A 15,762-nucleotide genomic window follows, 5' to 3' on the forward strand; every position below is an offset into this window, starting at 1 on the left:
TGCCTCATGAGTTGACTTATCCCCACAACTCTCTCTCTTTCTTGTTCTTCTCTGTGTATGTCTCCCACACATGAATTAACCTAACCCTAATTCTCCATCTCTCCCACACATACATATGTTTGGTATATTTGTGAGACTTTCGGTCCTTCCACAACCCCAATTGGGCAAATCACTTGGCTCATCTGGGGTCTCCAATTCATGCAAGTCAATGGTCAATCTTACAGGCAATGGCATTGTTTTTCATCTTCTTCATGTGCCTTACCATGATAAGGTCCTTGTGACCAGTAGTAGTGACAAAGATGTCAATAGTCTCGACAACATCTTCGAGAGTCAAGATAGGAAGCCTTCCCATCAAGGCTTGCCAAGCACACGTGGGATCCATCTCAGTAATAGCCACTTGTGCCCTTGCAGCTTTCATAGCAGCATCACAACTCTCGCCAACATCATCATAGACACAAACAACAGCCACTATACCAACCATCATGACATTAGTGGCCCTCCTGAGTCCATCATGGTGACATTCATAGAGGTTATCAAACTTACTCTTGGTCACTGAGGGAATGCACATTAATGGTAGGACACACGCAAAGATCCATTGGCCTGCATAGGTAGAGGTGGTTCACCCCAATAGTTGTCTCCTCAGGCACATCAACAAGTGTGTCCTTCACCTTGCCATACTTCTTGGAATCTTGCTTGATGCCCTCCAAGATGATGGAAAGAACAATTTGAAACTCCGTGTTGTCAGGTGAAGCAGGATCCGGGAGGGTACCAACTTTAGCAAAAGCTTCTTCGGCCTCCTCACCCTTATGGATGAGGAGAGTGGCATCACCACCATCATCAACAATCAGATTTGGGCCACCGCTTGACCCCAGTCCAGGGCTCTCTCAGTGAACCACAAATATTCTTGTAGGGTTTCTCCCTTCCCATGCAAAGACACACGAGCAATGTGGCAGCAAAACAACATTGTCCTGTGTAGAGAAGATGTGGCAAGATCACCAGCAAACATCACACCAAGGGCTGGTAGGGTTTCAATCACAACAGCAGTCTGAAATGTCATGTGTAGGGATCTAGTCTCCTTTCAAAGGGTGAGAGGGACCAAACTCAGCCACTCCTTCTCAAGGATGCTCTGTGTTTGCTATTGCTATGAAGAGTTTGCTTCTTTTGGAACTATAAAGGTTGCAGTAGGTACTACAGAATGACAGCAGGTGGCAAAGCTGCTATTTGCAGGCTGAGCTTGCAGCTATACAACTACCTTTAAAGGCAGATTGCAGTAGACTACTGTTGTAGTCTTCTTGCAGAGATGGAAGTGGCTGAACCCTCTCCTCTGTTGTTACCCTTCCTATTTGCTCACCCTTTATGTCTCACACACGAAGGGGTTTTAGGGTAGCTACAGGAGCTACCGGGGCAAAAGGTGTGGGAGCTAAAGGGTCGAAGCCGGCGAGGAGGGGACCAGCGGCAACAGAGAAGGCGATGTTGGCAAACTGCTGACCCAAGCAGCACGCGGGGGCAAGCAAGGCAGTGTAGAGGACGGAGGAGCTACGAGCAATGCAGGAGGCGAGAGCGTAGGCGCAAGAGGTAGGCTTATGTGGCACAGGTGGGCTGGGCCTACGTGGCGTTATTAAATTTTCTCTCTCCACGCAGGCGATCCTCTCTTTACACGCAGACGATCCACATAGCATACAGGCAATCCATGTAGACGATCCACCTCTCTAGATCTTTGAGCACCTTAATGAGGATCTAGTAGGGCGTGGGGTTTGGGTAAAACTCTAGTGCTTGGGGCACTCGCATGGTAGATCTCCACTCACAATTGGGGTTTGGGCCAAATGGTGGGCTGCCAGGTCCTTGCATGTGCACCATACTTTCCTTGGCTAGCCAAGGTACTATTAGGTACCCAAGGTACTCTTCTTGGTCGCCTTCCTAAAGGGTTGTTAAGGTTGAGGTTTGTTGGGAGATGGCTTCGTCTTTGTTGGTGAGGTTTTAGATCTCCATAATGGTTTGAGGGGATGACCACCGACACAGCGAGGCAAGAGGGTTGTTTAGTGTTAGAGGTTACGTAAGGTGGTGGTTTGTAAGTGGAGGATGAGGCTTGGGATGTTGATAGGTTCCAAACCAAGTGTATGGTAACCATTTCGAAGGGGAGTTTGAGCGTTGCGGGGTCCTCTTTTGCGAACTGATGATGCAATCTGTGGCCCCTTGATCCATCCCCTCCTGAAGATTAGGGTCACATAAAACTTGCACGACGCAGTCTTAGAAACTTTGCTTTGAAACAATTGATGGTCATAAATTGGGAATTATTTTATCGTGGTAATGGTTGTGGCAGATGGTGCGAGGTAATGAGGTCCACGTCTCCCAAGACAACGTGTGGTGGCTAGCCCTAGTGTCAACCAAGATGGGCTGCACATCTAGACAGTCTTTATGGGGGGAATCTAGCTCAAGCCAAGCCGGTTCCACTGCTCATTCTATCTCGAATGCGTGAAGCACGAATAGGGATGTGATTTCAACACCATCCACAACCATGCAAACCTTGTCCCAAGCCGGTTCCACTGCTCATTCTATCTCGAATGCATGAAGCACGAATAGGGATGTGATTTCAACACCATCCACAACCATGCAAACCTTGTCCCAAGCTTTTGTGGAAGGGTGTCCATAGTTACAAGAACGTGAATCTAGTCCTCGGAGTCAAAAAGCTCCAAGAGAGGTTCATATATTCTTGGTCCTCATGATCCAATATCTTGTTACAAGCTCTATAGATATCAATCGACGCAGTGTGAACTTCTACGTCGCATGCTTTATGAGTAAAGCGGTCCACATGGTTGTGTCTGACTCATTGGCAAGAACGTCTCGCCCCCCATGGGATGAGTCTTCCCTATGCGATTGGGTTTTAGAGATGGCCATTTGGGGATCCAGAGTTCAGTGTAGCCGTCATAGAAGCGTTGAGTTGCAAGAAGATTCGTGGGCACCCACCATTGATTGTCATGGTGGTAAAGGTAAGAGGTCGGGGTGCTTGCGGTGTGGGTGGTTGAGGATGTAGAGTTTAGGGGGATTGTCGACGACAAAGCTTGATTATTTGTGTGGGAGGGTGTTGACAATGCCCAATTGACCGTTGTTGGTGAGGCATGGGGTGTGGGAACATGGGAGACTGTTGGTGATAAGGATGAGGCGTGAGGGGGAAGGGCAATCGTGGGTGAGGGTGTGTGTATGATTTCCTCTTGGGACACAACAGGACGGTGGCCTTTTTGTTGTCAATTTTCGTGGTGGCCGTTTCTTCATGCCAATTGATTTGGTAGTGCGTAGCATCAATCCACTCTTTTCCAGTGATAATCTGGCCTTGGAGAACCTGCATCTATGATGTGAAATCTGCATTCCAACTGGTTATTTTCAATAGAAATTTTAGGCATGAAATACCCAACACTTATTAAACGCATTTCATGTGAAACTTGAATGTAAGTGTCTTATTTTGTTAGTGTGAGTTTTCCAAGAGCTTTCCAAGCCTCCAAGAATATGAGATTGGTGTGGACCATATGATAGAACATTTTGGGTCGGGAGTCCAATCCGTATTCTTGGTGGGTTGAGTGATGGTGGTAGTTCACGGGTAGTTGAAGACTTACCAGTTATTGTGGGGTGAGGGGGTACCCTTTGTGGAAGCAGTTGGTGGGGGGGAAGAGGATTAGAGTCGAGGCCCTCCCCGTCCCAGAGGATCATTGTTACCTTGCCTTGTGGAAGCTTGAGGATAGCCGTGTTGTCAATTGAGTTGATGGTACTTGTAGCGTTATGGATCCAACTTTCGCCAAGGACGACGACTTCTTTTATCTCCCCTATGGAAACCACAGAGAACTTACAAGCCATTGGGTTGGAGACAATATGTACAGTTTGTGTGTAAAGGACCCAAGGCTTTGTATGCGTTGGCCGCTAGGCAATTGAACTTTGGTATCGACAGTTTTAAGAGATGGTTTGCCCAGAGAGAAACCCATGTTCCCTATGGAAAAAGATTGTGGCTAGCCTATGGATGACAACAAGGCACGTTTCTGTTGCATATTTTTGCCAAAGGGGAAATCTATCCAGACCCAAAGTGTGGTTGGTTCAGACTGTGGAGCTACGCTTACACTCAGGGTGTTCAGGGAGACAATGGCCTTGTAGGGTTCATAAATGGTGTAGCCGTTTGGGAGCACGAATTGTGTGTTGAGTTTGCGACCTGGGAGGGTGTCAAGTGTAGTAAAGGATTTTAAGCCAATCGTGGTCGACTTCATTACTATTGACAGAAGCAACCGTGCATGGCACCCGCGCGTCATCAAGGGCTTGATGACAAGCATCACAAACCAAGAGATCATTGCTCTTGGCGGTGGTCACAGAGTCTTTAGCAAAGGGAGCTTTGGCCATGGGATGTGAGTACCAAGTATATAAATCGAGCTTAAGCGTTTCAGACCCTTTAAGGAGGTAGACATGATGCATGTCCCAATCATGGATCAATCGGGTTTGTCTCATGAAGGGTCGACCCAAGATGGCATCATAGGCAGCATTACGAAAGTCCATGACTACAAATTTGAGGTGGAATGTCATGTCACAGACTTTGACCTTAAGGTCATGCATTAAGCCTAGGGGTTTTGTAGAATTCCCGTCTGCAAGCCTGATCACCAATGTGGTGGGATAAAGGCGTGGTTGGCCCCAGTTTTCCCAGCACCTCCATTTAGGATGCCTTTGACCACATGTCCATTATAGGAAATAGGCAATGCTGCGTTTGTGTCATCACCTTCAAAGTATTGTTCCAACGCATTGACGTGAATTGTTGGTGCGCCTTTGGAAGGTGGGTGGTGGTGATGGAGTAAGTCTGGATGATGGGGCTCAGATTCGCCTGAGGAATCTGAGCTAGCTACCTCCTCCATAGAAGCCTGTAGTTTGTGTTCCATCCAATCTTAAAGGTCATTCCATAAATTTGGACTACCTTTTAACAAGGTTCCAATGGGCATTTGGATTTAGGAGGAAAGGAAGGTTGAGAGGGCGGCTAGGTCTCGTTGATGAGTAGAAGCTTCCTAAGGTGGTGCGGGGCCTTGATCATAAGGTTGGCCAACAATAGTATAGTGAAGTTCAATGTGGTCCTTGTTTGATGTCCCGTAGGAGGATAAAATACAATTTTGTGTATGGACCTGGTGAGTTGCTGTAGGAATCTATGTCACTGTTCTATCGAGTTTGATGTGAACGTGGGATTTGGGCTGGGCCGGTTGTGGAATAGGCACTGGAGGATGAGGAGGTGCGTGTGGGAAAAATGTCGTTTGTGAACATCATGTTGGCGAAAAGATCCTCCTCGGCCTTGAGCGGTTGCGGGGGATCCTGCAGAAGTTCAGGTGCAATGGGGAACGACGCACACTCAGGCACTAGGTCAAAGGTGACAAAAACAGGCGACGGTTCAAGGTGAGCTTAGTATTTCTCTACCAGTGCTTGGGCCTCCTGAAGACGTTTCTTCTTGAGGATGGCATTGGGATATGTGGCCAGTCGTTTTTCCCGTTCGGTGAGTTTTTGGGGGGTTGCATGGGGGAGTGGTACTTCGGCATGATCATCGCTCCCCGAAGGAGGATGATGTGGTCTTTGTTGAGCCAGTGTCGGATGCTAATTTGATCCTCTCTGTGGCCAACGTGCTTAGAGCGTTGTTTCTTTTGGGATGTGGCCTTCTTTAGCTTGGCTTGTAACTGTGTGACGACATTCAAGGAGGCAATAGATATCTTCCCATCTTGAATGCTCAACACGTTGAGGGATGGCATGCCTTTGATCGTGGAGTGAGAAATTGATTGCAAAGGGCAATCCTTATAGTAATGGTCAATTCCACAGCCATGACATTGTGGTGTCATTGGCAGGCGTTTCTTTTGAGGGCATTCATCCACTCTATGGGGTCCTTGGCAGAGGAAACACATAAGAGGTGGTTTCCTTGCGGGTGCACCTATAGTATGCACAAGTGGTTTAGGTCCATGTGAGGCACCGACAAAGGGAGATGAGGTGTTAGGGGTGCCTCGGGGATGGCAGAGTGCATGGGCTCTACAGGTTTAGCAATGGACCTGATTGGGATCTTTCCATGATGAGCAATGGGGTTTGCTTGGAGGGAAAACGGTTGGAATGGAAAGATTGGTACTGGAGAAGGTCGTGGTGGCGCATTGTGTGTGTAGTTAGTTTGGGGTGGTGCCACTAGTAAGGCTCGGGGTCCAAGAGGAGAGGAAGGTAATGCTACAAATGACCTTTGGATTGGCATTGGTGCGGTGGCCAATTGCATGGAATAGCTTTCTTGCATATTGTCATCGGAGAAAGATCGCCCATTTGCAGGCCTGATCAAAGGTGGAGGGATCCTTGACCAACATGTGGTCATGAAGCCTTGTATTGTGCAACCCCAGGAGGAAACGGTCTATCAATTGCTTATCACTCAAATTTTCCCTCTCTTTGCAATGCTAATCCAGGTACTTGATGTGTGCGATGTAGTTGCGTAATGTTTCCTCGGGTTCTTGTTCCAATTGGAACAGTTGGATGACGGAGCTCCATTTGGGTCCGTAGGGTGCAAATCTGAGAATGAAGGCTTCTCTCACCGCTTTGAAAGTGCTTTTGTGCCGAGGGTTCAAGGATTGGAACCATTGCATGGCCTTGTCTTCAAGGTTGAGTCCAAGGAGATGGACTTTGGTTGCATCGTTGAAAATTTCAAATGCCTGACAGATTTGGTGAAAAATCTCGATGTGGTATATAGGGTCTCTAATTCCATGGAATTTTGACAGAAGTTTGAAAATTTTCGCCCACATGGGTTTTGTATGTGATGTTTGTGGGTGCAAGTGGTGTGACACTCCCCTTCTTAGAGCTTGTGCTAAGATTGGAATGTCAAGTTATGGTGCAAGGGTGGGGGGTGGAAATAGATCCGTGGTGGATAGAGAAGAAGGTACACGGAGTATGCTCGGGGTGCCTATCCACGTCGGGGTGCATGTATGGAGAGGCCCCACTAGTTGAGGGCTTTTCAAAAATCATTTCACCCTCACGACCAAAGAGGTGTGGTGTGGCAACCACATGTGAGTGCAATTGAGGTCGAGGTGTTGCCAAATGGAATGGAGGCATTGGGGGCCTGTAACCCATGACTGAAAGGTGTCCATGGTGTGTGGGGAAGCTTAGAAAAGCTTCAATGGTGTGCGTGTGGGCCCAAAATAAGAGTTTTAGCTCCCTTTTGCCTTGCACGTGAATGCATCCTTAAGATAAAAAATGGTCTTTTGAGGCGTTTTATGTGTGTAAAAATGACCCTAGTGAGTCGGCGAGGTAGACTAAAAGTACCTCTAAAGATTTGGAAATTTTAGAAATTTTGATTTTTTTTTAATTTTTATTTTTCGGGAATGGTATGGTCGTACGCTTAGGTTGGTACGGTGTACACTTAAGATGGTACGCCCGTGGCTAAGGTTGGTATCGGCGTACACTTAGGACGGTATGTTCGTGGCATTTTTAATTTTTTTTTGAGAATGGTATGGCCATACACTTAGGATGATACGTTCGTTGGCTAAGGTTGGTACGAGCATACTCTTAGGACGGTATGCTCGTGGGAATTTTTTTTATTTTTATTTTTGAGAAAGGTATAGCCGTACGCTTAGGTTGGTACGCTCGTGGTTATGGTTAGACGGGCATACGCTCAGGACGGTATGCTTGTGGCAATTAATTTTTTTTTCGAGAATGATATGGCCATACACTTAGGTTGGTATGGCCGTATGCTTAGGATAGTACGTCCGTGGCTAAGGTTGGTATGGACGTACACATAGGATGGTACGTCCGTGGTAATTTTTTGAATTTTTGGGGTTTTGTATGACCATATGCTTAGAAGCGTATGCTCATGGTGTGAACGACTGTGGCAAGTTGAAATTTGAATTTCAATTCTTATCTCCAATTAATTTCCCTAATTAGGTCTCTAATTAAACCACTCAAAAGAGAAAAAAATAGATAAAAGACTAAATTAGTACGAATTCTTGTTAATTAGAGCCTAATGGGAGTGGACTAAACATGGATTTAGGTCATGGCAAGTGTTTAGAATACTAATGCCACTCTAATTAGTCTAATTATTATTACAAGCAATTAAGCTCATTTTTTTGGTTTTTTACTCTTTAATTTCACTAATCACACCAACCAATAGATTAGTGATTAGTGAAAATTAAGAGATAGTTTATGGTTTTTTAGGTTTTTTGTTTGATTAGTGTTCTATCTCGTACTGCTAACCTACCTATGCAAAGGGATTAAGTAAAAGAAAAAGGATTACGCTAAAAATTAAGAAAAATGATCTAGGTTTAAGCAAAAACCCTCTTGATTGGACTCTCTAATCACTCAAATCTCAAGTTTTTTCACTCAAAAAAATAGAAATCCTACTTTAAACACAAAGCTTTACATGAATCTTAACAAAATCATCAAAATCAACCAAGTAACATCAAAATACATCAAAAAATAAAAAATCGCATGCCAAAGAGCTTACTTGGCATTGGGCTATGGAGGCTTCGTCGGATTCGAATCAAAGATGATGTAGACAAGTAGTGGATGGCGCTCCCCGGCAACAACCGGTGCCAAAGATGTTAAGGAAACCCTACCTTAACATGTCGTGGGAAGTTGCCTATCCAACGCTCTAGCATGGCTCAAGAGCTTCACTGTAGCCGCTCGTCATTGCCATCGTTCCGCACTCGTTGTGACATTGAGGAGGCGGTTGCTCTAATCCAACGGGTGATGCAAGCTCTCTCGCGAAGATGGTGTGGGATCTCCACGGAAGACGATTGCATTGGTAGCCATAATCACTTAAGAGAGAGAGAGAGAGAGAGAGAGTAAGCAAGAGAGGGAACAAGTGATTAGCACTTCCAAATCCTAACCCTAACCCTAACCCTAAGCACACCATATGCTAGATTAGAGTTGCAAGAGAGAGGGAGCGAGAGAACACTCCACTTCTATTGTACAAATGGGAGAATGAGTTATAAAAAAGAGAAATTGGCTTTTATAGTTTTCCCACTATTTTCCCACTAGGCAGCAGGAGTAAGTGACCCGAGGCGCCCAAAACATAGTTACAAGGCTTTTATCTATGGATTGGCCAACTGATCAAGATCCTTTGTCTGTCCTTTGAAGCTCAATACTTGGGATGTCTTTAGGGCATTTTCCTCATCAAATGATAAGATTTACAATATAAAGCAAGCGCCCATTACATAAGTGTGCGGACATAGTTGTCGTAGGAACGTATTTATCAATATGTGGTTAACATGTTTACATCTGTAGGTTCACATCTTAGGTTCACGTGTATGGGCTCACGCATGTAAGTCCATGTCTCTTGGCTCATTTATCTAGTTTACGTTCCTTAGTTCACATATATAGTAGGCTCACATGTCCAGGTTTATGTCTACAAGCTCATGCTTAAAAAAAAAATGAACTCGACTCATGTGCTTTCCTAGTATGAAGTAGGCCTAATTTGGGACACAAATTTCTAAGAGTCGGGCTTATAATAGATGTGGTAGTACGCTTATGATAATAATTAATTCTCCATAATTGCAAGGAAAAAGATTTTTCCTAGGAATTAATAGCTGTATAAATTGTATGAAAAGAATATCTTTCAAGAACATGAGTAGGTGTGTCTGTATGGGTTTTTATGGCTCTAATAATTGGTATGTACTATATTAGGTATACCTAACTGTAGGATCACGTGTCCATGCTCACGACTCACATCTCCTAGACTCACGACTACTGTGTCCAAGCTCATGGCTCACTTCTCTAGGCTCACGTGTCCAGGATCATGCCTTTTTGTGCAAGACTGTGGACTCACGTTTCCTACCTGAGAGTTGGTTTGGCCGAGTTTTTGGTGGTTTTTATGATTTTTGAGACTTGATAGGGTGTGTTTAGTGTTTCAAATCCTAATAAAGGGTTATGATACAAATAGTTTTCAAAATGTTTTTATGGTTTAGCATGCTTCTACTTTACCAATTTCACAATGCATGAATAAATTTTAAAATGCATGAACAAAAATTGTTAACTTCACTCCAATTCAACCTAATAGAGGTTAATGCTCGTGTTTTCGAAGTGGATTGCACTCCTAATCTGGGAATCTAATTTTATGCAAATCACTAAAAAACTAGGGCATTGTCTTACTAATAGATGAAATAGAATTCCCTAATGCAAAATAAACTTCAAATCAAAAAACAAGGGTTTTGTCCTACTAATAGATGAAAGAGAATGTCTTAATACAAAATAAACTTCAAATCAAAATCAAACACAATAAACAAATATATTCAAGGCTCCAAAACCATATTTTTCTTGGAGTGTGACCTAATCAACACTTGGTAATATTGGGTGATTCCAATAGCCTGGAATGGATAGAAAAACGGAGCTAAGCCCTAGACTAGACCTCGACCGTGGTAGTAGCACGAAATATGTTGAAGCCAAGAGCTTACCTTAGCCTTGCCGAAGCATGTGTCATAGGATCTTGCCTTAGAGAAATAATTTATAACTTCTCGTGTGGGTGTGCTAGCTTGTCGTCGCGCCCTCACTTTGTTGTCACATTGAAATTCTCCTTTGCTAAGGGGGTCACACTAAAATTCTCCTTTGCCAAAGGGGTGAAGTGAGAAATGGCAATGGCTAGATGGAGGTAGGACGAGATGGTCCTTTTATAGTTCTCTCTCTTAAAAGATAAGAAAAGAAGAAGCTAATGTAAGAGGGAAACCTACAATCACACCCATCCAAATAAGAATCCATCAAGCATGTAAGAACACAATAGCATGCAAGTAAGCAAGAAGATGGAAGAAGGAGAGCTCACAAGAAAACTATTACAAGGGAATGATTATGTATTGCTTATTGTCAAAAATAACTTATATATAAGTGACTAGTTTTCATACTAGGCCAGCCAAACTTAAAAATGATCAAGCCTTCATCACTAGTCTTAAGCAGTTACGTACACTAAGTCTGTAGAATTTTCCTATTTGACATTAAGATTATGGTAAGGTTGCTTTATATGTTCCAACATTTTCTTACAAAGGATAAGTATCCTTTGTTGTGTAGGTAAGATGGCAAAGTGCTGTGATAGGTTGGGTGGGTGAAACCATGTTAACTTACAGAATAGATATCAATGTAAATGGCTAGGTTTTTCACACATGTCTCTATCAATGCGATGGAACACTTAAATTAAAGGAACTTTAATCATCTACTTAAACCAGATGCATAACTTGAGAACTTGACACCACACTAGGACCGAAATGCAGGACACTTAGGGAATTGAATCAATTGACAATGAATAAATACCTATATCCTAGATTGATGAACTTCTAGATCGATTGCATGGGGCTCATATGTTACCAAAATAGAGTTGGATTCTAGATACTATCAAATTAGAATCAATAAAAGGATGTTCCAAAGATGACATTACTATCAAAATAGAGTTGGATTCTAGATACTATCAAATTAGAATCAATAAAAGGATGTTCCAAAGATGAAATTACTATCAAATTAGAATAAAACTAGGATGTTGCAAAGATGACATTCAATACAAGATATGGCCATTATGAGTTTACTATAATGTCTTTTGGATTAATAAATGCTCTTGTCTACATTCAATAGGTCAATACAGGAAATCTTCAGAGAATACTTGAATGAACTTACTATAATGCCTTTTGGATTAACAAATACTCTCGCTACATCTTCATTTAAGAACGCTTGAATGAATTTATCGTTGTATTCTTTGATGATATTCTAATCTTTTCTGGGTTTTCTATAAACCATGGAATCCAAAAAACATGGATGCCTATTGTCAAGACATCAAGTTTATTTTTTTCCATGATTTTTTGATGCTTTTGGTGAAGTTCAAGTGTGACGACCAAGAGTATTGGGTAGCCAACAAAGATCTCCATGTAGCAGTCATGAGATAGCTAGATGACATGTCAATAGTATGGTTAGCCACGTGATCAAGATATGTAGCATAAGGTTTTAGTAGTTGAAGGTTGTCCAACATTGGATAACTTCAGCACAACATAGGAAAATAGTACAGATAATAGATGACATTAGCAGTGTATGATTGCCATGTTAGTAGGGCTATGATAGCTTACACATATTCGGATAGGAAAAAGTGGGACTAATGACGATAGTGATGACATCAACAGTGTGGGAATAGATGTGGGTGTCCTACTTAAGGTGCTAGTTGGGGTTGGCCCTTGGGGCTAGCCCTACCATTGTTGACCTAAACAATTAAGCAGATTCTTTGCCAACTCGTCCATGCTCATTTCCTTACCTAGGACTCTAGGCTACTGCTAGTTGGGCACCCTTGGCTCACAATGAGGCTTTGGATGACGTATCATCCCATATCTCTTCTACATCCTTGTCTTGCAAATTGTCTACTAGGTCTATTTCCTCGTGGCAACACTCACCTAAGATGTGGTACCTAGACATGCAGAGATGGTCGTGTAGTCTCTTGATCTTAAGATTGGTCATAAATCGATCGATCAATGAGTGATAAGCTGTCTACTCATTCGCACGGGTGCTATATCTCATGTGGAGATACTCGATTTAGCAAGTATATTCTTGCATTATTTCACCCTCCTCCTCTTGCTTGAGGTTATAGATCTCTGGCCATAGGGCTTATTTGGCTTTACTGGGCAAGAATCCTACTCTGAAAGTGTGTCTCATGACCTTGTAGTAGCTGGCCTTTTCAAGTTGGTTTAGTGACATAATCCATTGGTTAGCTTCAAGGCAAAGTTCAAATGAGAAGATCTTGGTGGAACCATCAATCCGTCCAATGGCCTCACAAATTTGATCGAACTTCTCTAGGTATTGAATGGGATCTTCAATTCCATCACTCTCCCTCTCTTCTCTCTCACCTTCCATCTCTTTCTCTCTCTCCCTTGTCTCTCTTCTCTCTTGTCTCACTCTCCGTTCTCTCTCTCTCTCTCTCTCTCTCTCTCTCTCTCTCTCTCTCTGCTCACTCTCTTTATCTACCCTCTCTTTCTCTCTATCTCTTGTATCTCTCTGTTTTGTGTGTGTGTGTGTGTGTGTGTGTCTCCCCCCTACCATCTTTTTTTCTCTCCCTTGTCTCTTCTCTCTCTCTCTCTCTCTCTCTCTCTCACTCCCCTTGTCTTCGTCACCCTTAAACATCTCCCCTTCTTTATTTCATTAGTAGTCTATCAATGTCTCTCCCTTTACAACTCATTTTCACTCTTCCTTCTTATTAATCTCACTATCTTTGGATTGTTCCTATGATGTTATAAGGGAGATAGCATCTTCTCTCTCTTCATGTTCTCTATCTCTCGTGTTGTTGCCTCTTGCGTCTCTCTTGCTCTTCAAGATCTCTCTCTTGTCCTTTTGAATAAAGTTTATAGACTCAAAAGACCTATAGGGGTAAAATGAATTTATGTGTTCTCTGTTAATAAATGAAATTAACAAAGTACACAACTTTATTTTACCCCTACATATCCTTTGAGTCTATAAACTTTATTCATCTACACAATACACACAATGTCAATACTTTATTAGTTTATTTGACATGTTGAGTACAAACATTGTTGAAACTATTAATTATATTTTATTTCAAACCCTAACATGCATCTCTCTCTCTCTCTCTCTCTCTCTCTCCCTCTATTCATATATAAAATAAGATCATGAAATAATCATAAATAATTATTAAATCCAATCACTTAAATATTCGTAAACAAATATCTTCATTTAACTACAATGACATCTTTATCAAGACACTCTTCGCAACGTTCTCTTCAAGATCAATAGAAACTATGTTCATGCCTAATTTGTATGCTGCAATAGCACAATCTCCACATCTTGCATAAAGCTCTACAATCACTTGTCCTTCTTTTATATGGTGTTCAAGAGGCTATCCCAAAACTCATATCTACATTGACATCCACCTGGAAAGAAAACATTTCTCTAAATTCCACATAATATGCAACACCAATAATTTGGAGTACTCATATGTTTATGCCTTACCTCACCATGCATTCCCAATGGGAATCTTTCCCAATGCATAATATTGGTGCAAGGACCAATGATATAATCAAGTGAATGGTTGTGCATGGTTTATTCCAACTATGCTCAAGAAGGTGGCAGCACAACGAGGGTATGTGTTTGCACAAGAGTATCAAAAGATTTATTTTAATTGAAAGTGTTGTTCAATGGAAACCTTTTATGAGAATTGTAAGCACCTCTATGGTTAGTGTTGCTCACCTCTTGTCCAAACGCTTTTCTAATCTTCGTTGTACACTGCACATTTGATAGGGTGTCTAATATGAAGCCATATTGCTCGACCTTGCTTATCATGGTTGTCACTTGATACATTGTACCAATGACAAAAAGGGAGTCATTGTTGTCAAGGATAGTCTCATAAATCTTGAGCAATAAAGGCTCGTCTCTCCATCTACGTGACATTGACATAAAAACATGACAATTTGTGCCCAACATCAACACAGTAACATATAAAGTTTTATTGTTGAAAAAATCCTCTTGAGATCACTCACATGTACAAAGATTCCATGGTGCGATAACATCATTTGGGAAGCCATAAACAGAACCTCCTATTGGCAACCTTACTACAATACAATTAGATCCTGTTCTTATATTGATACCTTTATCTGGTTTGCCTCTTTCACACTTTGTAACCTATCTTGAAGATGTGCTAGATTCTCTAGACTCTCTTGGTTTTGAATTGTATGTCCTATGTTGATAGGATCCCCTATAAATTCTCTACCCTTTGCAAAAGTATGTACTGCTACACCATGTTGAGAAGAGTTTGTTAAGAACGATATAAAAGACATTAATTGTCATTATACATGTGATGCACATTTGATTAGTATACCTGTGAGAACTGAGGTTTCTACAACAATAGACGAAATTACACTTTAATGTTGCAACATGCTGGAACACCGAGGACTAGTGTACTTATTGTACCACAAAACACTCCTACAAAAAGCATACATTTTTTAAGTACATTCACTACACATTTACATTACATTGTCATTTTACTATTTAGTAAAATTTTTTGTAAGTACATTCACTACACATATACATTACATTGTCATTACTATTTAGTAAAATCATACTTGGCAAGTTCATTTGGACTGGTGTCGAAACACTTAGGTCAAATAGATTATTACATCGAAATGGTGCATTTGGCGCTTCATCTCTAGCTAAGCTTATTTGCACCCATAACCAAATCAAATGCGGTTTTAATCAAACTATTTATTTATAATAATAATCAATTTACAATTAAAAGAGTGGCATGCCTATATTGTAGCATGATCCGCTTCGTTAATTTTTGATATCGTCTCAATGGCCGAATGTCATCCTTGAAATCACTATGTTCATGCTCAAAGTCTAATGTAATGTCAGCATCCTCATCATCTTCTTCTCTTCGTGCATTTGCTTCTTCCTCTTCATTCGTGGCATCCTTATCTAGCACTTCTACCAATTCATCATCATCATCCCCTTCATCATCTTTATCATCCTCTTTATGTTCATCAACCTCTTGATCTTCCATAAGCTCTTTGCCCTTTGCTTTAAGATGTGATTTGTCATGTAGAATTTGAGTCTTCACAATATAAATCATGATTCACTAGGATATAATATTTGATATTTATTAAAAAATTAATTACTAGTATGAGTAGATATATAGTATATACCATCTTGGATTACTTTAATTTACAAGCCCGAATGAATATCTCCTTCTTGCTTCTAGGAAATTTTCCATTTGGAAAGTCAAGGAATGTTGGATATCTCTTGTTCACCCCTGTATCCCAAAGTTCTCAAAGTTGT

The 15,762-nt window shown here is 41.9% G+C and overlaps 1 pseudogene; it reads right to left on the reverse strand.

Annotated features, from left to right (window-relative positions):
* Nucleotides 1–205: 205 nt before the first annotated feature.
* Nucleotides 206–15,556, reverse strand: LOC147628944 (adenosylhomocysteinase 2 pseudogene; annotated as a pseudogene).
* Nucleotides 15,557–15,762: the final 206 nt, after the last annotated feature.

Source organism: Cibotium barometz, chromosome 18 (assembly GCF_041138505.1).
Source record: "Cibotium barometz isolate CiBa-2024 chromosome 18, ASM4113850v1, whole genome shotgun sequence".
Classification (NCBI taxonomy): domain Eukaryota; kingdom Viridiplantae; phylum Streptophyta; class Polypodiopsida; order Cyatheales; family Cibotiaceae; genus Cibotium; species Cibotium barometz.